A 24,179-nucleotide genomic window follows, 5' to 3' on the forward strand; every position below is an offset into this window, starting at 1 on the left:
CCGTTCACCTTACAAGCCTCCGTTATGCAGAAAAATTGCCCCCGTAATTTGCCCCCCCTGGACCTAATGAATAAAACAAACTTCCACTTTTTTTCCACCTTTTCCACTGCGTACAAGTACTGCACGAGTACCCCGCCATTTTTTATTTAAAAAAAATAAATTGAGCCTAAAGATCCATGTACCACCCCCTGACCAAGACTATAGGGTCAGAATGTTTCTACCCTGCCCCCTTTCCTTATTTCTCAACTTTCTTTTACTGTTTTCTTGAGACTGCTCTCCCGACAAAGAAGATGGCTGCCAACATTTCCTGCTTTGAAGTATTGACAGCCAATCAGCATCCAGCTCCTAATTCTACGTAATTCCATACGTGTACGCCGCAATTTTTCTTTAACAAATAAAAAATAAAAACTAGAGCCTAAACATCGATAAGACCCCCTGAGCAAGCCTAGAGGGTCAGAATGTCTCTAGCCTACCCCCTTCCCTTATATCTCAACTTTGTTTTACTGTTTTCTGGTAACTTGGCTCTCGCGACAAACAAGATGGCTGCCAACATTTCCTGTTTTGAAGTATTGACAAACAATCAGCATGCAGCTCCTGCTCATAATTGTACGTCTTTCCAATCGCGTACGCCTCGATTTTCCTTAAAAAAAATAAAAATTAAATATAGAGCCTAAACATCCATGTACGACCCCCTGTGCAAGCCTAGAGCGTCAGAATGTTTCTAGCCTACCCCCTTCCCTTATTTCTCAACTTTGCTTTACTGTTTTCTTGTGACTCAGTTCTAGCAAGGCTCAAGATGGCCGCCAACACTTCCTGGTTTCGAGTGTTGACAGACAGTTCACAGCCATTCAGCATACAGCTCGTGCTCATAATTAAACAGATTTCCAAACACTTGCGATTTTCTCGGAAACTACTGAATGGATTTATACCATTTAACAAAAAGCACAATCTGTGAACAGAACTCTACCTCTCTGCCAAATTCCGTGTAATTCCGTTAAGCCATTCGGGCTGTAGCCCTGGCTAAAAGTCCCTTTGGAAAATTGCATGGGGAAAACACGTTTTGGGACCCCCCTTTTTCCTCGCCCCCCGCTTGACGAATCACCCCCAAACTTTCAGGGAAGGAGCGGAACCGAGAAGGCCATTTACTTGGAGAAGTACCCCTGCGATCATGGGGCGTACGTGCCGTACACCCAGCGTACATGGGGTACGCACTGTACCCCATGTACGCTGGGTGTACGGTGCATACCCCATGTTCGCTGGGTGTACGGAGATACCCCGGTCCGGATCGTACTCGTCGGGTCGTACGGCATGTGTAGGAGTCGTATGGAGACGGCTCCGGATGCGAATCGTACGGACAGTCATTTTACCGGATCGGAATCGACCCCTAAGTATCAATTAATATATACGTGTTGTTCAAATATTAATTAATAAACTTTCAAAACTGTTCTCCCACAAACCTCAGCCTGCACTTAAAACAATAAGTATTCCATGATTTTAATATTTAAAATCAATTTAAAAATAATTATTTGTGAATGAATAATAGTTAATTAACTTCCAACCCTAGACCCCTTCAAGTCTAGCAACACACAACTAAAATATAGGTAAAATATTAAGTATTCCATAATTTACATATTTAAAATTCAATTAAATAATTAATTTACAAATAACAATTAATAGTTAATTAATCATTACTTAAATAGCTTCCCACCCTATACCCCTACAAACCTAGCAGCTTATAACTAAAATATAAGCAAAATAAATAAGTCAGTTATTTTCATAATTAAAAAGTAATACAATTACTAATTTACAATTAATTACTCCCACCCTAAACTTCTGAAAACCTAGCAGCATGCAATTAAAATATAAGTAAAAATAAATCAGTATTCCATATTTTACATACTATAAAATCAATTAGATTACTCATTACACAATCAATAAAAAATTGTAAATGAATTATTACATATTAATTACCCACCTCAGACAACTAAAAACATAGCAGCCCGCAACTAAAATAGAAGTAAAATTGATAAGTATTCCAATAATTACATAATTTGAAAACAATCAAATTATTAACAATTAATATTTAATTGGTTATTATTTATTACTTGATTAACTTCCCAATCTATACCCCTACAAATATAGCGACCCAGTATGACACTATACATTACTAATAATAATTAAATACATCCTTCTAAATCACTTAAAATTACAAGCTCTATTTTTAAAAAATATGTAGCATTTCTATCAATAATAGTAAAACTTAAAACTAAAATACAAAAAAATAATTAAAAAATTATATTTTTGACAACTAGATTACTGAAAAGGATATACATGTCTAGGAGGACTTCAACAAAAAGTCTGAAAATAGGACTAGAAACTTTTTGGGCTGTATAGCTCTCTGGAGCTTCAGTGGGACCTCCCAGAAAATATATCCACTTTGATAAAGTTTCAGACTTGCCCCACTGGCAGGTTTTGAGCTTCAAAAACTAAATTAGGTCTGAAAGTAGAAATCTTGACAGTATGAGAGCTCAAACGTATGTGCATGGTGAGAGTTGTTATAAGGATGCAAAGGGTACATTTTCCTGCTTGGAGCATTTGGTCCAAAAAAACAACTTTTTCAGGGGGACCTCTTCCAGCAGCTATCTGGACTCAAACTGAATTAGCCAGATGCAGTCTTCAACTTTGCTCAGGTGGAGGATATTGACTTCCATAAAAAAACTACGTCAAAAGATAAAAACTTTGCTTGATATTCATGATATCAGTGGCGGCTGGTGACTTTTGAAAGCAGCTGGGAAAACAGCTAGACTTGTACCTGACGTCTTCCCTAGGCAATCTTAAGGATTTTAGGGGCCCTGATCCAAACATATTTAGAGGGCCCCTCTTCAGTACAGCTTTGAATTTATAATCCAATTTCAGCTCTTTCATGTCCAGTTGGCCAGGTCCCTGAAAGTGTACAGGCACACTCATCCAATTTCTGAATGTGTTTGTATCTAATATTCAGGACTAGTGGAATGTGTTTTTAATATTGTAACACAACAGTAGCTCACTAATATTAATGCAATTAATCTGTAGGACCCTCCCTCCCATTTCTCATTTGTAAGGTCTTGTTTTCTTTTGATCTAATAGCCTATTAAAACATGAGACATCATGTTACATTCTCTTTGATCAAATCGACCAAAATGCTGACAGTGATTCGAGCACACGCCCGAACTCAGACCTACTTCCTGACGGTCCCGCATTTCGTGGGCTGGCCGCCATCTTTGGGGAGGTCAGCATTCTAGTTGCTGAGCACTTTCCCTCCACCCCATCCTATAAAAAGAAATGCTCTATCGATCGCGCAGCGGACGCGCGCAGCGGGTGCGCCGCCGGCGCGCCAAAGGTAAGCCCGTCTGCGCCTGTCCGCGGCCGGGTCACGCCATGTGCCTCACCCACTGGCCAAATTTCTAGAATAACCTATGCCAAATCAACTTTGAAGAATCTACAATATACGGCTAAGGGCAATTTATGTCAGCCCATCTTTCCAGGAAATGACTCTCAGGCATTGTTTTGTCCTACCTGCAATCTTGTGTTAAACAAAAGCCACTCTATACTTTCTTCTTCTGAAGAGGCAGGCACTTCTCGGTTCGACACACATTTCAGTAATAAGCGTACCTTAACAAGTGTCCTACTGAACACCAGATCACTTCCTAAACCTAGGCACGAACTTGCTGATTTTATCGAGTTTCACTCGCCAGACATACTGTTTCTTTCAGAGACTTGGACTCATCCCGCCACTGAACCAGACCTTAAAATTGCCGTACCATTGGGTTATGATTTATATAGGATTGATAGGATAGGACAAAGAGGGGGATGGTTTGCCATTGTCTATCGCTCACACATTAAAGCAACCTTCTCCAATATTCCCCAATTTGAAGAAGAGGCTATCTTGTGTAGTTTCAAAGCTACCAGTACTGATACACTTAATGGATTCCTAGTCTATAGACCACCGGGACCTAGAAATACGTTCATCGAATTCATCTTAACTCTTATGAAATCATGTATGGTACACTCTAATTTCACTGAGATTTTAATTTTAATTTGGAAGCTATCAATAACATGGACACCAAGGAGCCAACAGATCGATTTCTTAGCTTAGGTCTAAAGCAAATAGTCAATAAGCATACACATACAGATAAACACACCCTGAATGGTATTTTTACAATTCACCCACAGACACATTTTATTAAAACGTTATCCTTACCTTGGACGGATCATAGTGCTGTCTTTTTCAAAGTCCACACAACTCACTTCCTAAATAGAAGCTTTGGTACAAATATACCAAAGGCATCACGCCCGTGGAAACAAATAAACACTCTTGATCTTCAGAGTACTCTGCAGTCACAGAGCACTTTTCTGGACATTGATCCTGACCAAGCAGCAATACATTTCAATCGCTGGTTGGAACAGGCTGTGGTAAGCCTAGCACCTGAAACTAGTAAATGTGCCAAAAATAGATTGTCCTCGCCCCCATGGTATAATATCAAGTTAAAAAACCTTTAAAAAATCTACAGTGCAGAGAAAGACTCTGGAGAAAGGAATACTCAGAATCGGATAAAAAACAGTATGGAAATGCTTTAGCAAAATACAAGGAAGCCATAAATGAGGCAAAATCCACGTACTTTACCGAAAAAATTATGGCTTCCAAAAATACTTCTCGAGAACTTTTTAAGACAGTCTCTAAACTAGCCAAATTTGGCAACACAAAACATTTTAAATCAACAAGTCAGTTTTGCAACAAACTTGCCAAATTCTTCCACGATAAAGTGGTAAAAGTATATGACAAATCCTCTACTGACACAAATGAGACTAGACTAGCTGAATGGAAGTTGGACACATCAAACATACAAGTGTTCCAAAAAAAGTTTAGACCTCTCACACAGGAAAGAGTATAAAAACTCATCATGGCAATTCATTCAGGTTCTCCTTTGGACCCTTGGACGGCCATGGTTTTTCATATGGCCCATGAAGTTATTGCCAACATTCTGACACCCTTTCTGAACAACATTCTAGAGCAAGGACAGTTCCCGAGGTATTGGAAGAACTCTCTGATAAAACCTATTCTGAAAAAGCCGACCTTCAACCCCTCAGAAGTGGCTAACTATCGGCCTATTACTTCTTTACAATTCCCTTCAAAAGTTCTTGAAAGAGCACAAAATGAGGAACTGCTAACTTTTATAGAGTCAAACAACATACTAGATCAAGCACATCATGGCTTCAGGCAACGACACAGCACTGAGTCTGCATTGATTGCAGCCACTGAAAGCCTACGTGCTCAAGTAGATCAGGGCGGGAAGGCAATATTAATATTGCTTGATTTATTCGCCGCCTTAGACACGGTGGATCATTATATACTTCTTCAGCAATTGGCCAAAATAGGGATCATAGATAGGGCAGCAGACATTCTTCAGTCCTATCTAACTAATAGACACAAACAGTGGCGTTAGATGAGTATAAATCTCCCTTCTTCTTTGTACCATTCGGGGTACCTCAGGGTTCGGCATTTTCACCTACCCTGTTTAACATATATGTAGCCCCACTGGCTAAGCGTATCCGTTCCTTTGGATTTACAGCCATTTGCTATGCTGATGACATGCAAATTGTTGTCTCACTGACTGCTAAATCAGAGGTCGTGGCAGTACATTTTAACTTATGCATGAGCCATATCATTAACTGGATGCAAGGCAATTGTTCAAAATTGAACACAAGAAAGACGGAGGTATTAATGTTTGGTAGGGACTCTTCACTTTGGAACTCCTATTGGTGGCCTGACACAGCGGCACTTCGCCCCTAACCCTTAAAGAAGGTTAAAAACCTTGGAGTTTTAATTGATGATCATCTTTCCCTATCAGACCAGGTCAACAGCATTACTTCTTCCTGTTTCTACACTTTGAAAATTCTCAGGAAAATCCGTTTTATTCCTTTGCCCCTCAGGAAGAGGGTAGTTACAGCTCTGATTTTGTCAAAAATCGATTACTGTAACTCACTCTACCTTGGAGCCAAAAAAGTGTGACTCATAAACTGCAGACTTTACAGAATTCAGCCGCACGACTACTACTGAACTTACCTAAAATGAGTTCCATTAGTCGTGCAATTCGAGAACAGCTGCACTTGCTCCCTATTTTGGCTAGGATCCAATTCAAGACTATGTGCATTTTACATAAGACATTGCACAGAAAGGGACCAACCAGGACAGATTAGCCAATATGTTGAGCGCTATGCCCCATAGAGATGTCTCCGCTCCACCTCAGCATCCTTGCTTATAATTCCAAGGATAAAGATGCTGAAGTGAGGCGGTAGAAGCCCTCGACATTTAGCTCCAAAGCTATGGAATTCCATGCCCTTGCATCTTAGAACCCAAAACAATGTACTTCAGTTTAGGAGGGATCTTAAAACCTGGCTGTTTACCTGTACATAACCGGCTGTACATCTCCCTACTCTGTATTTCATGGTAGTAAGCGCTAGGATGCCACAGCATACACTCGCTCTATACAAACACACATTTCACAAAGTATTATCCAAGTCATGGTATTATGGATGTCATTGACTGAACCAACACCCAGTTGGTGCCACCAAAGTCTAGGGAGCAAGTCTCAGCCATCAAATCGAGGACCTAGTCTATATATATATGCAGATGTTCTAGGCCCTCAAGTGATTTGATGAGAAACGTCAATGGTTGCATCGCTCACTTCATAGGGAGACTCTACCCAAAGAGGACATGGCTCTTTGGCTGGTGATTTAAATGTAAAGCACAGAAAGCATGTAAGACAAGATTTAGGTCACCTCAGTGCACAAATGCATTAGATAACATATATGTAACATCAGGGTGCCACTCCTTGGAGGAATGCAAAGCAAACCTGGAACCACCTGTACAACACACATACGACACAAAGTGAAGGAACAAAGAAAGTGGAACTTCCTCATTAGAGTCATGACAAGGCAAGAATCAATACATCTTGGTGTCTGAAAACATGGAGGGGCACTTTGCAGGTCTTCACATTGCACATTCGAACAGTGGCTGTTGAATGGTTTTGGCTGAGAAATGTTTACTACATGGGCATCTCCTGATGATTGTAACACCAAAGTAATCGGACAGCTATAAAGCAGCCCTGGAGATCAAAGGGAAATGGAAGAAACAATTACAAAGGTTTACTGTCAAAACAATAAAAATAAAACTCCACAAATTCAGTTAGATGGGGGGTACCTTGTGACCTTTGCTTTCTAAAAGGTTCTTTAGGTCTACACAACAAACAAGGAAAAATAGAACTATTCTTCCTTTTTTAATGGCAAGGCATATTAACAAAGGAGTAGCCAGAAAATTAAAATACCTCCTACTGTGGACCAAACCTTTTACGGCACCAGTCATGGCGAACCTCGACATAAAAGCTTGCATGGCTCTTCCATCCAAGCATCTAACCATTTATCCTTTCATCCTTTTAACCTCCCACTAATATCCATCATTTCACCTTTCTGTCGTCCATTCAATCTTTCATTTATTGTTCTTCCTGTAACCATTCTGTCTGTCCATCCGTCCATCCATCTGTCCACCCATTCATATGCAAATCTATCAATCCATCTTCAGGACTATCCATTAAACATGTCCATCCATCGATTCATCCATCCACCCTGTCATGCATTCATTCATCCTTTCACTTCTCCATCTTCATACCATGCATCCATTCACCCATCCATCCATCCTTTCAATCATCCACCCTTTCAATGATCCACCCTTTCACTCCATCAATCTACCCACTCTGTCCATAATTTCACTCAGCCATCCATCCTTTCACTCATCCATCTACGCTTTAACCCATACACCCATCCACTCACCCATTAATTTACCCTTTCCATCCATCTTCAGAATTGTCCATTAAGCATGTCCATCCATCCACCCTTTCCCGCATTAATCCATCCTTCCCCTTCACATATTCATTCATCCTATCCCTTTTCCATCCCACTCCATGCATAAATTCATCCGTCCATCCTTTCAATCGTCCACCCTTTCACTCCAACCATCCACCCACTCATCCTCTATTTCACTCATCGATCTTTCATTTAACTAACCATCCATCCTTTCCCTCATCCACCTACCCTTCAACCCATCCATCCATCATCCATCAAATCACCCAGTAATTTATCCATTCATTTTTTCATGCACTCACTTATCCATCGATTCATACTATTACTCATTATTCTGTCCATTTTCCCCTTCACTAATCCATCCATTCTTCCACTCATCCATCCTTTCACACATCAATCCATTCAGCCTTCCACTTCAGCCCTTGCACTCATCCATCCATCCATTTACCTTTTCACTCATACATCCAATCTTTCACTCACTCATTCATTTATCATTTTTCTCATCAACAATCCATTCACCCTTTCCCTCAGCCATCCATCCACTCTTTTACTCATTCTTCCATCCATACATCCATCCACCCTTTCACTCATGAACCCATCCATTCATTCACCCATCCTTCCTCACTTTCAGTCATCGATCCTTCCACCCATCCGTTCACTCACCCTCCCACCTTTTCACATTACTTATGAGCCTTTGTCAAGTTTCACAGAGAAGAGTACCATCAAGAACTGCATTCCCACTTTCAAATAAAAGCACAGGTGCACCACTTTTCAATATGCAGGGAAAACAAGCATAAAATGTATTCCCAAACAGCAATCTTCTTCCAAAGTTTTCTTTATTCCAATATCAAAAAGGCTTATAAAAACAAGGGCATAAGCATCACTTGTTGAAAGTGGCACAGCTGACACGTTTCGTCCTTGAAGCTGACTTCTGCAGGGCTGTAGATGCCAAACACATGAATATACAATACACATGACTAGACATAAATACAAATCACATATACTCACTTTATACAAACATATAAAAAAGATAATATAAAACAAAACAAGAAAAACTTCTAAAACGTGTATATTTATACATTTAGGCAAAACACCACTAAAGACAGACTTCTCATAGAGTTATCAAACTGAAAGTTCATTTTCCAAACTTAACACCAATGTTTGCTTTTAAATATCTCCATAATAGTTTTTATACAATGTAAAATTATTTTAAGCTCACAGGGTCCTATAGGACCTATATTCATATGGATCCATAATAAAAAAGAGAGAGGAACAAGAAAAGGAGAAGAGTAAAAGGGGACAGGTAGCCAAAGTCCAAAAAGCATTGTAGTTCATCAAAGGCGTTTTGCCAGAAATGAGCAGACAAACAAGATTTGTTCTCAGTATAGTCACCTGGCTTTTCCAAACTCTGCTCCCGACGTCAGAAGCAGGGGCCCGGCACGCTCAAGCAAACCGAGCTACATCGGGAGATGATCAGACGGACTGAAGGATGGCGTGCTTAGCAGCAAGCTAGGGTTTCACCTGGCCCCTCACGGGAAAAGCCTGGCGTCTTTGGCTGGCGTTAACAAATGTGCTGACATTCGAAACTTCCAGAACCTGCAGCCTGAACGGCATGTGCGGGAAAGGATGTGGGTCGGTGCGGGCGGTGGTGCCCCCGAAGCGGTGTAGCAGAGGTAAGCTCAGCAGAATTGGTGCAGCGTAGCTTAAAACTGCCATTGCCTACACTGTTTGTTCTGGGCAAAGCGAGGGACTAGCTCCCTTGACTGTGTGGCAAGGCAGTACCCCATAAATAAAACCTGCAGTAAATAGGTAAAGGATTAGTTTGGTCACTTTCCATTCCTGTTTTGTATGAAGAATAAAATGGGGGAACAAAAAAGATAATTTAACCCATACCAGTCCGTGCCGGTGGAGGTGCCCCTGAAGCATAGGTAAGCTCAGCAGAGCGGGCACAGCATAGCCGCGACTTAAAACTGCCATTGCCTGCATTTGTCAGCAATGTGAGGAACTGGTGCTGGTGTAAGCGCATCAATATCTTCCAAGTTTTGTACCAATTTAAACAGGGGTAGAAGTATCTCTTTGGGATTATGCCATCAGGTGCTGCGAGTGCTGGCATGACAGGGTAATGGCTTCATCTAGTGTTAAAAGACGGACACGGTGGAAAATCTTAGCAAATGCGCCTGAGTGTACAACTGCAAAGGGATTGCTGCCATGTTTAAATTAAGTCAATTTAAATGTCATTGTCAAAGAATCTTTATTTGAAGCATATGGACGGAGTTTTATTTTGGTGGTTCCTCTCACGTATGTTCTGGGTATCATCTTCGACTAAACGTGATTCAGCACTAATTTGGCTGTAGGTTAAGTTGAACACATGGATACCCGAATTTCATGATACAAGTTTAGCTCCTTTTATAAATCACCTTTTGTTTAGAAGGATGGGCTTGGGGGCTCCTTGTTACATGTATAATAGCATTGTAGGCAGGGTAAAGAACCCCTTTTTGTTGGCAGCCGAGAGGATCGAGCGATGCTAACATCACAGATCTCCAAGATGTCGGGTGAGGCTGCCTGGAGAACTGACCGTGAGCAGCGAGAGAAGGGGTTCATGCAGCGGATTGACTATAATGGTTCTTTCAGCCTGTGCTTAGGGGTTGTCTGTGATGGCGGGAAACGAGCTACGCAGGCAATTTATTTTGCAAAATACGCAAGCAGACTCATTTTTGATGAACTCGACTAGACCTTAATGGTGAGCAGCCTTTATAACGCGGGTATTACCACGAGCTGCCATTACTATGCTGCTTTTACAACGCAAGACATTACAACGACTTGCGCTGGAGGGTGCTGTTGGATAGGGAATAGTTTACACCTTCCTTACTGTAACGTGGGATGGAGTTGGAATAGAAAATTAAACTATTCCACTACCCAGCCCTTACAGCGCAAGTCGTTGTAATGTCTTGCGTTGTAAAAGCAGCATAGTAATGGCAGCTCGTGGTAATACCCGCGTTATAAAGGCTGCTCACCATTAAGGTCTAGTCGAGTTCATCAAAAATGAGTCTGCTTGCGTATTTTGCAAAATAAATTGCCTGCGTAGCTCATTTCCCGCCATCACAGACAACCCCTAAGCACAGGCTGAAAGAACCATTATAGTCAATCCGCTGCATGAACCCCTTCTCTCGCTGCTCACGGTCAGTTCTCCAGGCAGCCTCACGGTGAGCAGCCTTTATAACGCGGGTATTACCACGAGCTGCCATTACTATGCTGCTTTTACAACGCAAGACATTACAACGACTTGCGCTGGAGGGTGCTGTTTGATAGGGAATAGTTTACACCTTCCTTACTGTAACGTGGGATGGAGTTGGAATAGAAAATTAAACTATTCCACTACCCAGCCCTTACAGCGCAAGTCGTTGTAATGACTTGCGTTTTAAAAACAGCGTTGTAATGGCATGCGTGGTAATAGCCCGCGTTGTAGTGACATACAACCGACGTTAATCAAACCTGCAGCAAATCTTACTCTGCTCACCAGACCACATGCAAACCCACACTGCTGAGATGCTTGGCTGAGCAAGTCTCTGAATCAAGGCTTGTCTGACTTAAAATCGATCAGTGCGTCACACCCTCCAACCTCCGCGGATGACAGAAGAAGCTAAGTGCATTCTGTTCTGTGGGGCAATGGCCAGACTGCTGGGCTGTGCGCTCTAGAGCAATGGCAAGGGATCAACAGCGGAGAGTACACTGTGGCTCACTCATAACTTTAAAAAGTGACTGCTATTGTAAGTCCAGAATGACAATGAGTAATCCATCACGCAAGCCAATAAAGAAGCCCAAGGTGGCCCTCATGCCGAGGTGGGGAAAGATGGGTGGACTATTTGCCATACCTGGCTAACTCTATTATCCCGAGTTAGGCCTAGACTCAGTGTAGTAAATACCTGTATTTCAGGTTTTTCGACTTGGAAATAAGGCATAACAGGCAGTGTGGTATTTAAGACATGGAAATTGCTCTTTTTCCACATTTTGCTTCTGGATCTATGTCGCTAGGTCTGGCCTACAGGAAGACAACAAATGAAAGCCTGATCGAAATGGGTCTGCAGATTTGGGAAGCACGCCTAATAAAAAGGGGGTTGTCACTCAATAGGAGAAAAATACCACAACGCTCTTACGTAGATGAAGACTTATAGAGCAGCTAGAACTATGTAGGTACAAAGGAGGGGCATAAAAACTAAAAGTACAGGTGGGGGGCCGTTTGTCACTAAGTGCCAAGCACTGAAAAGCGATCGCCAGAGTTCAGTACAGATGAAATGCTGGCAGCGAAATGCATATATTATAATACCGCACCACTATCATTAGGCAGAGGTACTGTAAGCTGAAGGGCCGTTGCCATTATGACCTTTGAGTTTATTAAAATGCTCTCTCTCACTGTATCAACAGGCTTCAATGCAAAGGACAGCATTCTGCCCTTTCACACCTAGCACATCGGCACACAAAGTTGGGCTCGTGTGCGATTCTCGCTTTTAAGATAAAAGGTTCATAAAAATCCTAAACAGTTCAGGTACCCCTTTTATGCCAACATAATTTAGTAACAGGTCATGCTGCACCTGTCAGAAATAGTCGTAAGTGGAAAATCAGTGCAGCTGGTGGCAGGAATACTTTGGGAAACACAGTTAAGCAAGCATTGGAAAAGTCAGTAGGTCCAAAAATGGCGGCCAGTCTTTCATTTTGTCAACGGGTGACTTGTGAAATCTTATCGGGTGACAAGTATTGGCGGAAAAGCTAATTTTTCTGGTTGCAGAAGGCACACACTGCCACAGTGGCTCAGGCACTGAGCTTGAATAGTTGCATCAAATTAGGGAGCAAGTACGAAGCACGATACATAGCGTCATATTGCTTAAAGTGGATACACAATTTTACACTGGAACCACTGGCAGTAGTGTAGTCAGAGCTTGCAACTCTACTTAGAGCGCTTGCCCTAAGAATAAAGGCTTACCATTAATGAACCAGAAATTCAATTAGGGCCCATACCCTAATCCATATTATGGCACTGCAACCGGACAGAGAATTAGTTGAGAGGACGAGGGCAGATTTAGATACTAAAACTCTTAGTATTAGGCTCTGACTAAATGGCTGCGGAAAAAAATTATTTGTCCTAAGTATATATTTCCCTATAAATAAAATGGGAGACCTCAGACTAAAAGGATGCGATCTCACAAGCTGTCCATTAACGCAAAATCCTTAATCATGGACAGCGAGGGACAATAAAGTGGAAGCAGAAAAAGGAGTACACAAAAGTAACTAGACTCCAAAAACAGAGAAAACATTGACATTAGAGACAGGTCAGACCGTATATTGTCGACGGGGAAGTCTAGCAGGCACCCCTCGTGCACAAATACATTAGGGAGAGGTCAGCCCGGATAATGTCAGCGGGGAAGGCTAGCAGGACCCACTTTACGCACAAAGCCAGAGCTTCCACAGCACGCAGGGCCAGATCCATAATACAAAGAAGGTGCGATGGACAGCGCGACTCAGATGCGAGAACAGGACCGCATTTTAAGGATAACAAGTCAGTGACGGATCTTGGTGAATTGGGTCAGGGAAGCTAGGCCTGTGGAATGTATAACTGTCAGCTTACAGTCTATGACACCGCCACAGATCACTACAAATGGGGTAAAGTAATGTGCTACCAAATAATTAGCCTGGCTGTTAAAGCATTAAAGTAATACTAATGTTCAGTTACAAAAGGCTTTTCCAGAAAGGGGGACCAGAGTTGTCGCCCGAAGGCGTGAGCGTAACCCCCCACCACCCAATCGGGGGGCGAGCTGACGAGGCGAAGGGGGGATAGATAAAGGGCAACAGGCCCAGATGGGTGCATACCCTCTTTCCTCGCAGGATAGAAGCGGAAGTAACGCAAGAAATGTGCTGGGCATTGAGAGGCCACACAGCAGGGTCCCCAGGGAGCAGGGAGGGCCCACTAATGGGCAGGACAAGCGGGACACCACTGGCAGCCTGGGCAGGTCCCGAATCGAAGCAGTAGCAAGTTGAAGCCTGACCCGTGCACAGAATCTCAGGAAGGTGCCTCCTCCCATCCCCCATAACTTCAGGAGTTTGGGTCCACGCAGCAATGGAAAGGCAATTAAAAAAAAAAGGAAGTATATTCGCAGGGATCTTAAGAGAGAAATAGGATATCCACGATTGTGCAGAGGTATAAGCATGTCCAACAATGCAACAATGCAAGAAAAAGAATGCAAGAGATGCAGCATCCAGAACGCAGCCCCAGTGCCTTACATGCAGCCACTCACTGCCGCTCACTGCCGCCGCCTTCGGGCGTCTCCTCCCCTCGCTTTTCTCACAGCTGTTCACACTGTTGGTGCTCCACTCTGGCAATGCGGGGGAAAGAGTGCAGAGAGTGGGACATCAGCGCCTCACATGTTGCCGCAGTCTCTTCCCTCCTTGACCCGGAAGGACAAAGTCCCGGCTCCCGATTCTCCCTGCTCACTCCACCTCCTCACTTCAGAGCTGACTCGAACTGCGAGCGCTGCCTCCCGACTATGCTGGGCTTCCGCGTCGGACCCAGAGGTGGAAATGTTCCTGGTAACTTTTTTAGTGTAGGATCATTTTAATGTAAGATCATCGTCTTCCTTTATGCACTAGGTCTTCACTACACGGTCATCTGCTGTTTGGGTGAGGAGCTTGCGACCGAGCCTCCTAGCCGGCCGGCATCTTTTTCCCCACCTTGAGTTTTGTTACAAGCACGCCTTAAAGTAGGGTTGGACGTAACACCATGTTACTTAAACATGTGGAATTACCTAAGAATCCAACGAAATTATGCGGATTACTCGAGAAGAGTAATTCTGCATTTTGTACTCTTTCTTAGTGCAAAAATGTCCCCTCACTTCCAAAATTGATGTGAGGATGAATTTTTGCACTACGAAATAACACTAAATGTATCAGAACATGATTAGTGAGTTGCCGCTCACAAATGTGTTCTTGGGGTAGGGTTTTCTCCTATTTACCCTGACATTTTTTGGCAGCCTATGCAGCACCCCTTCATACATTCCTACTCCCTGCTGACGAGAGGCAACAACCTCGAAACACGTGTCCAGGGATGGCCAACGCGACTTTGATTTTTTACTCAAGACCCTGGCAGAGGCGTACCCGCTGATGCTGACTACATGGACCACGGTGCTTTGGGGCAACACGCTGATAGGACAAGCAGTGTGCGACCAATGGGATTGTAACTTATATTCAAGCTCCTTGGAGCTGGTGGGGCTGACGAGCCGGGTTACGCACCTGCGTGCCACGAGTGTTACCGAACCTGAAGACATTTTTTGGCAGCCTATGCAGCACCCCTTCATACATTCCTACTCCCTGCTGACGAGAGGCAACAACCTCGAAACACGTGTCCAGGGATGGCCAACGCGACTTTGCTACTCAAGACCCTGGCAGAGGCGTACCCGCTGATGCTGACTACATGGACCATGGTGCTTTGGGGCAACACGCTGATAGGACAAGCAGTGTGCGACCAATTGGATTGTACCCTGGTATTTAGCACTATTTTCATGAGGTTGCATTTTCACGCTAAGTAATACTTTTAAATGAAGCAGAACATGATTAGCGAGCACGTGCAACCTTTCACGCTCGCTAAATGAGCTCTTGCTGTAGGATTTTTTCCCCCTAATTCTGCATCAAAGAGTAATCACGAATTACCAAATGTACTCTGATTACTCTGGCGGATTTGAAATTTCGTCCAGGCCTACCTTAAAGATGCTTTGGTGAACTTGGACAGAGGGGCACCGACCCCATCAAGCTTACAGTGGCACTTTAAGTGTACTTTCTTCTGTTATTTTTCTGGGCTTTGCTGAAGGAGTGTTACCACTTGCTTGCTTTACGAGTCCCTTTGACCCTTGAACAATTATTGAATTGGGAATGCTAGCTCTCAACGTAATATCACTAAAGTCACAGGGACTGTAAGAAATCCAGGTTTTAAAAACTAAATGTAATAAATGGAAACAATGGTTTTAACACATATACATGTAAGTGCTGAAAACATTACTTTCTATTTTTTGTTAATGTTTTTTTACTTCGAAGATGACCGGTTGCCACTATTTTCTTTGTCAAGCAAGTGCATTTTAAAAGCATTTGGCATTGGCAACACAAGAAAGAGCAGAAAATACTGCGGGACACCCTCCAGGGCATCACAAAGCTTGCTAATCGTCGAACCATGGTAGAGCACTGGGAGGGAAGGTAGGATGGGTAAAGTTCTAGGCTGGGGCACAACATGCATCAAGCCCTCCATCCAGCAGGGTCCATCTCCTGGAAGAGGGAGGGGTGGTAATAGGGGAGAGGCAGGGTGGGCAGGTTTGTGAAAAGGTGAAAAGTGCATACGCACATTCTCACTGCAGAAAAAGGAAAAAAGTTACAAAAAAAAGAAACATGCACCGTATCCAGTTAAAAGTAAGCATAAAGATGGAATGTAGCAGAGTTAGGAGAAGTACAAGATCATGGAGGAAGAAGGAAGAGAGCATTGAGATGGACTAAAATCCCATACACTCATTTGCAAGGGATTAAACTAAAGCCCAGTCTATGTTGTATTGTATAAGTTATATAATACTAAACTGACAAGGCCACTGAATTTATGCGATTGTGCAGTGAATTTCAAATAAATATTAATGTGCCACCCTTGACACATAATCCATCATCTGCCGCATAACCTGCAGAAAATGCTTGGAAAATGAAAGCGCGCATGTAGCCCTGAATATAAGGAAAGCACGTTGTGCCGGCAGTATGGCAAAACCCATTATAGAAAATAGTGCTTACATAAAACATATCGTATCCAACAGAAGTAAAAGGGCCAGTCGCCATGGGAGGTTTCAACAGAAGACAAGTTGGTACTAAGGAGAGATTAACAAAGTGATTAAGGAATCAGAGGCCAGCATTTACGATGGGCAGCTTCACAGCCAATGAAAAATATGGGCGGAACTTCAAATTACTAACTCAATACTCACAGAGCAGTGCATGCGCACTGCCTCTAGGCTTGAACTAATGAATGAGTTCACACATTGGATTGACATTGGAAAGGGGAGACCTCTCGGTCACCCCGAACGTATGGCTGGGTGCCCCGATCACCCGGGAAACCTTTGCAGGCAGGGGGCGTGTCCCCAGCTGGGATGCCCAGAGTGGCGTGGCTGGAGCACACCCCCGCGGCGTCCTCTTATTCCTGCGCTCTGAAGGCTGCACCACTCGTCGCTCGTGAGCCCTCAAGGGAACAAGCTGCAGTTTTTGAACGTGTAATCGTTGTTTATATCTGTTTCAGTCGCCGATGCGTAGCTGGTCCGAGTCACTACTGGAAAACAGGCAGAGATAAAGCAGATCGCAGATATGCCTGGTAAGAAGAATGGAAAGAGCTCCAAGATGGAATGAATGCTGCGCACACTGGTGAACCAAGTGTCGGCGATGGACAGGAAATTTGGTAAAGTAGACCAACTGGGTCGCGGCTTAGCGGCGCTCCGGAAACAAGTGGAGGCTCAAGCGGGGCCCTGAGGGCGGCCTAAGAGGATCGTGGGGCCTGCTTTGCCAAACATTACCCCGGGGGGGGGGGGGATAAGGGGAAAAAGAAGAAGGGGAAAGTGGGTCCTAGCAAAGCCCCAGTCCCGATGGAGGTCCCGCTGGTCCCAGTAGCACCAACGCCTAGCCCGGTACCCACCCATGGGGGATTGCTAATCCCTGTGGTTATCACACCGCTGGGTAATGATGAAATACCCCCCGAACTAGCGATTGATTTGGCGGCTGTGTTGCCCTGGTTGAAGAAGGGAGCGGGGGGATCCACGGCTGGGGAAGACCCAGCTAAAGAGGCTAGGCAGATTATCGACCAGCTCAGGCAGACAAGGGGCGCTGGGGCTGCGAACGTGCCTTCTATTTCTCAACAGGTGGCGAACCTGGCCGTGGTCGAAAATCGGAATAAGTCGACGGACACGATCGGAGGTACGACAGAAGACGGTAAGAGGTCGCTCCCAATAATGGGGGAAGGTGCTGTGCCTTCAAGGCGGGAATGCTTGGCGCAAAATGTTCCTATGGCCACAAAAGAAATGGTGTGGGCGAATAAGTATATTAATATGTTTTCATTGTTGACTGACAATCGAGAGTTAGAATATGCCAAGACCCAGAAGGATTTATGGCACCCCAATGAATGGAGGGCAAAAATGGCAGAATTCAGGGTTGAATAGTCTATAATGAACTGGATCAGGGCTTTTTCGGTTTTTGTAGCAATTATGGGTGAGCGAACACCAGAACTGTTGAGAGACCTTGCTTGCTACCAGAGCAGGGTTACGGGCTTCCATGAAAAGTATGGAGGGGACGTATGGAAAGGGTATGACGTGGCATTTAGGAAAGCAACAGAGTTCAATGAATCACTGACTTGGGATTGTTTGGACACTGTATCTTGGCATGCGCAGTTCACGCCGGGCTCGGCAAGTGGATCAGGGTCAAGTGCAAACGGCTCCAGGGCTTTTCAGCAGAAACATTTGCAGCCCTTTCGACCAGCTCACGGGGGAGATACCCAGTATAGATCAGGTGGGAATGGGAATAAGCGGGGAGTATGTTGGGGTTTTAACAAGGGAATGTGTAGCAGGCCGAAGGGAACATGCAGGTTCAGGCATGCCTGCGTAGGTTGGGGTAACACCTCCCACCCCGAAACTAGCTGCCGATCCAGAGGCAATAGTACTGGAGGAAAAGGGGGTACCAAGCAGGACTGATACGGTGCTTCCGAGGTCCAAGCAATCGCCCGTTGATATCCTGGCTTTGACTCGCTGGCTGAGCAAATACCATGATCATGTGTCCGCTGGGATCCTGCGAGATGGCTTCTCTTATGGTTTCAGGATCCCACGGGTGATTTTCGGGGGACTCCCTTATGCAAAAACCAACTGTCCGTGATGCACAACCCGACAGTGGTCACCACAAAAATCACAAAAGAGGTCCGCTTGGGGAGGGTAGCAGGGCCGTTTGGGGAACCTCCAACGGCCAATTTTGTGTGTTCCCCATTAGGGGTAGTTCCCAAGAGGGAGCCGGGAGAATTCAGGCTCATTCATAATCTATCTGCACCAAGGGGGACTTCCGTTAATGAGGCGATAGATGCAGACATGTGCAGTGTGAGGTATGCATCATTCGATGACGCAGTGGTAATGTTGAATCGCCTAGGTCCCGGTGCATTGTTAGCAAAATCGGATATTGAATCCGCATTTAGGTTGCTTCCGGTGCATCCCCAGGACCAGCACTTGTTGGGTTTTGCATTTCAGGGGAAGCACTACATGGATATGTGCATGCCGATGGGGTGTTCAATTTCTTGTGCTTATTTTGAAATTTTTCTCTCGTTTCTGGAGTGGGCATTCTCGAAGGCCTCAGGGCACCAACATGTGATGCATTATCTCGATGATTTCCTGTTTCTCGGCCCGGAGGGCTCTCGGGACTGTGCACGGGCATTGCAGGACTTCTGCGTGCTCATGCGGGGTTTCGGGGTCCCGTTGGCGCCAGGTAAGACGGTGGGTCCAACTACCTCCCTGGAGTTTCTGGGTATCGAACTAGACTCTGTGGAGGGTTGCTTCGGAGAAGATCGCCAAATTCAGGGCCTCCTTGTTGCAATGTCTTCGGAACGACAGGGAGACACTGCACCAATTACAGCAAACAGTGGGACAGCTGAATTTTGCATTGAGGGTTATACCGATGGCTTGCCCTTTCTCCCGATCCATTGCCCAGGCCATGGTTGGCCTAAAGAAAGTGCACCATCGTACGAGGCTGTCGGCAGAGGTTCGCTAGGACATGCCAATTTGGCTGGCATTCTTGGTGGATTTCAACGGCCGAGTAGTCTGGAGCAAAGCCCCGGCCTCGTCAGCAGAATTAGGTTTATGGACCGACTCTGTGGGCAGTGTGGGGTTTGGCGCGATCCTGGGTAACCAATGGTCGGCCCAGAAATGGCCAGCATGGTGAGAAACAATTGGCTTGACGAGGAACATTGGTTTTCTAGAGTTATTCCCCATTTGGGTTGCATTGTCGACCTGGCCTGAAGAGTTCCGAAACCACTCGGTGATATTTTGGTCTGATAACATGACCGTAGTCGAGTGCATTAACCAGCAGGCAGCACGCTGCAAGTGGATATTGCGATTGTTGAAAGAAATTGTGTTGAAATGCTTGAAGCTAAATGTGCAATCCAGGGCAAAACATGTGCCGGGAGTACTGAATAATGCAGCTGATGCGCTCTCTCGTTTCAAAATGCAGGCTTTCAGGGATTTTTTACCCTCAGCGGAGCTAATGGCAGCGCCATTTCCCGAAGCATTGTGGCAAATCGGCGCCCCGACTACAAAACCTTACGAAGGGGCGTTCCGCTCGTATTGCGCCTTTTTGGGCACTGCATGGGAGCATAGTTGGGGTCAGGAGGGGTCCTTTACCCAATTTTTAGTGGCACTTCATGAGGAGGGCCGGTCGGTGGCAACCGCCAGTCGGCATAAGGCTGCCATATCGTTTATGGCCCAGCTCCAGGGGATCAGGGACCCGACGGACTCCTTTGTAGTCAGAAAGGCGCTGCGCGGCAGGCGGCGCCTAGAGGGTCGCAAAAAGGATACCAGGCATCCGATAGGATTTGACAGCTTGACCGCTTTGATGGCTAAACTAGATGAGACATGCTCCTCACCTGGTGAGGTCGTCCTATTCCGGGCAGCATTTGCGCTGGCATTCTATGGGGCCCTGCGAGTAAGCAAACTAGTGGCTGCCAACAAAAGAGATACCGAGGGGGGTCTGCGCGGGGACCACACGCAAGTGAGGGGGGATTCCCTGCTGATCATGATAGCCAGGTCAATGACAGACCAGGAGGCCCAGGGGAGTAGCATTGTGTTGCAGCGCGCTCCAGGTCGTCCCTGTTGTCCAGTGAGGCATGTTGAGGCTTACCTAAAACATAGGGTGACGATGTGGGGGGGGGCCTTGCTGTGACATGCTGACGGCACCCCGTTAACAAAGTTTCAGTTCCAGAGAGTGCTGGCAATCACGATTGCAGCTGCGGGCTTGAACCCGAGTGATTTTGGGTCTCATTCATTCAGAATAGGGGCCGCTACAGAAGCCACGGCCGGGGGTCTGCGGGCAGACAATGTTAAACAATTAGGCCGCTGGTCTTTGAATTGTTTCAAAGGGTACGTGCGGCTGTACATGTTGTAACTTACTGAAGAAGTACACTCACGCTTGTTGTCTTTTGTTTGGATTACAGTTTCACGAGCCTGTGACGCAGGGCGGAAATTGGGACCGGCCCAGTATCAGCTAACCACCACTTCAGGAACAAGGAACGGAAGACGAGTGGTCTGGGTCGTGGGCCACTCATACGTGAGACGTGCCGGGGACATATTCAGGGCAGGTGATGTAATCCACACATCTGAGGAATATGGTTTCAGGGTGTCCTTTCATGGGAAGGGCGGCCTATGTATTGACCGATTGCAAAATTTTATGGTAGAATTGTTAGGGCGGCACAGGTCACCGCCATCGATAGTCATAGTGCACATTAGGGGGAAATAACTTGGTAAGATTAGGCAGACAGGCTTTAATCGAGCACATACTTTCAGCTGTGAGTTGGTTAGCTAAGACACTCCCGGGGTGCACGATAGCTTGGTCACACATGATTCCGAGGAGGGTTTGGAGGGGTGTGCGGTCCACGACAGCGTTGAACCATTCGGTAAAGAGGGTCAACAGTAAGATGGGGAAATTGTTTCGCTCGGCTCATCTTCAAAGTATACCTCACGGGTGCATCTGGGGGGACCACTGTTATTCAGACGGTGGGGTACACCTGTCCAGGGTGGGGAATGACTTATTGATAGGAGACATGATAGCTTGGCTAGTGGGATTGAGGAGACATGACCTATAGGAGGTGTGGGGGGGCCAGATAGTCGGTCAACTATCTGGCCTTTGGCGGTAAGGTCATGATGGGTGAGCAGTGATTTCAAGGCCCCTAGTGGGGGCACCACCGAGTATGGATAGGAGCGCCCGGGGGAGGCGGCTATTGGCCCCTCCCATGGGGGGGGCGGCACCCATTACGGATGGGGTCGCCCAGGGGGAGACAGCCATCGGCCCCTCCCAGGGGGAGATGGCTATATGCCCCTCCCATGAATTTCCCGGGGGCCGGATATCTGCTGCGGCGGAAGAGAGTGCAGGGAAAGGGGGGGAGTCCACGCTGTCCTTCTTACGGATACCCCGCATGGGAACTCGGACGACTTTAAGATGGCGCCGAGTGAAAGGGGGCCCCCATGACAAGGGAAGTTACAGTTGGCTATGAGGGTAAAGCCCTCTGCACATGCGCCACTCACACGTGAGGGCGGAAATTTGGTGATAGGGATCTGACACCGGTTAAGACTTTGCCGTTGGCCCCTAACGATAGGATGTACAAAATTCGTATGCAATGCATTATGTCATGATGTTATACTCGGTTAGGAAAATCTTTGTATTCGAGATTTGTTAAGATTAGCCTGGATACCTGTCTTCATCAAGTGTAATGAAAGTTGAATTTTGTACATGATAAATGAAACGTTTTAATTTAAAGTTTTAAATTTTGTTTCATATTTTAATAAATACGGCTGGGGGGGTCGCGAGGCCCCCCTGCCTTCCAAAAGTTCAAACGGTGTCTGTCTCCTACCATTGGTAATGGTGGTGGAAGGGGTGGCGGGCATCCCGGACCATATGGAAAGGGGAGACCTCTTGGTCACCCCGAAAGTATGGCTGGGTGCCCCGATCGCCCGGGAAACCTTTGCGGGCAGGGGGCGTGTCCCCAGCTGGTATGCCCAGAGTGGCGTGGCTGGAGCACGCCCCCGCCGCCTAAGAGGGTTGTCCTAAACACCCGCCCGGAAGTCCGTGCACCTCTGGGCGGGATGGGGATGCTGCTCCGCCTTCCCGCTGCAAGATAAAAGGCGCGGGAATCGAGGCAGGTGTCCTCTTGTTCCTGCACTCTGAAGGCTGCACCACTCGTCGCTCGTGAGCCCTCAAGGGAACAAGCTGCAGTATTTGAACCAACCACCAGCCCCTGTAGCAGAAGTTTGGGAGTAAACAAAGTTCTAAACTCGCAATATGATTGTGATGGATGAACGTCTTGTTCATGCCTTTTTCTCTCATTTTAGATTGATGCCAAGAGTGTGCATTGAATTGAATCCTTGTCTATAGGCCTTTTTTCCTTTGTAGAAGTGTAATGAACTGTATGCAATAAAATCGTTTCTCTGTTATAGGACCTTTTCTCCTTTGTAGCAATGTTTATGGTTTATTAGATATTATTCTAGAACGTCCGCTCGACGAGGGCGGGAATATCAGGGAAGGAGATATCTAGCTGTGATATAAGATTCAGCTTAGGTTTTTTCCCCTAGTAGGTAATTAACTGTCGTATTTATTTAGTCTTCGGTCGGGCGGTAAGGTCATGATCGGTGAGCAGTGATTTCAAGGTCCCTAGTGGGGGCGCCACCCAGTATGGATGGGAGCGCCCGGGGGGGAGGCGGCCATTGGCCCCTCCCATGGGGGTTGGCACCCATTACGGATGGGATCGCCCAGAGGGAGACGACCATCGGCCCCTCCCAGGGGGAGACGGCTATATGCCCCTCCCACAAATTTCCCGGGGGCCGGATATCCGCTCCAGCGGAAGAGAGTGCGGGGAAAGGGGGGGAGTCCACGCTGTCCTTCTTACGGATACCCCGCACGGGAACTCGGACGACCATAAGATGGAGCCGAGTGAAAGGGGGCCCCCATGACAAGGGAAGTTACAGTTGGCTATGAGGGTAAAGCCCTCTGCGCATGCGCCACTCACACGTGAGGGCGGAAATTTGGTGATAGGGATCTGACACCGGTTAAGACCTTGCCGTTGGCCCCTAACGATAGGATGTACAAAATTCGTATGCAATGCATTATGTCATGATGTTAGACTCGGTTAGGAAAATCTTTGTATTAGAGATTTGTTAAGGTTAGCCTGGATACCTGTCTTCATCAAGTGTAATGAAAGTTGAATTTTGTACATGATAAATGAAACGTTTTAATTTAAAGTTTTAAATTTTGTTTCATATTTTATTAAATACGGCCGGGGGGTCGCGAGGCCCCCCTGCCTTCCAAAAGTTCAAACTGTGTCTGTCTCCTACCATTGGGATTGGTGGTGGAAGGGGTGGCGGGCATCCCGGACCATATGATACTTGCTTTTGTATGTTTTCTTCTTTTTTGGGAGGTATTGGTGTTGGACCAGTACTACACAGCCCTCCCTCCTCCTCCCACCCACAGGCCAGCTTGAACCTATTTTTATT

The sequence above is a fragment of the Lissotriton vulgaris genome, chromosome 3_1 (assembly GCF_964263255.1).
Source record: "Lissotriton vulgaris chromosome 3_1, aLisVul1.2, whole genome shotgun sequence".
Taxonomy (NCBI): Eukaryota; Metazoa; Chordata; class Amphibia; order Caudata; family Salamandridae; genus Lissotriton; species Lissotriton vulgaris.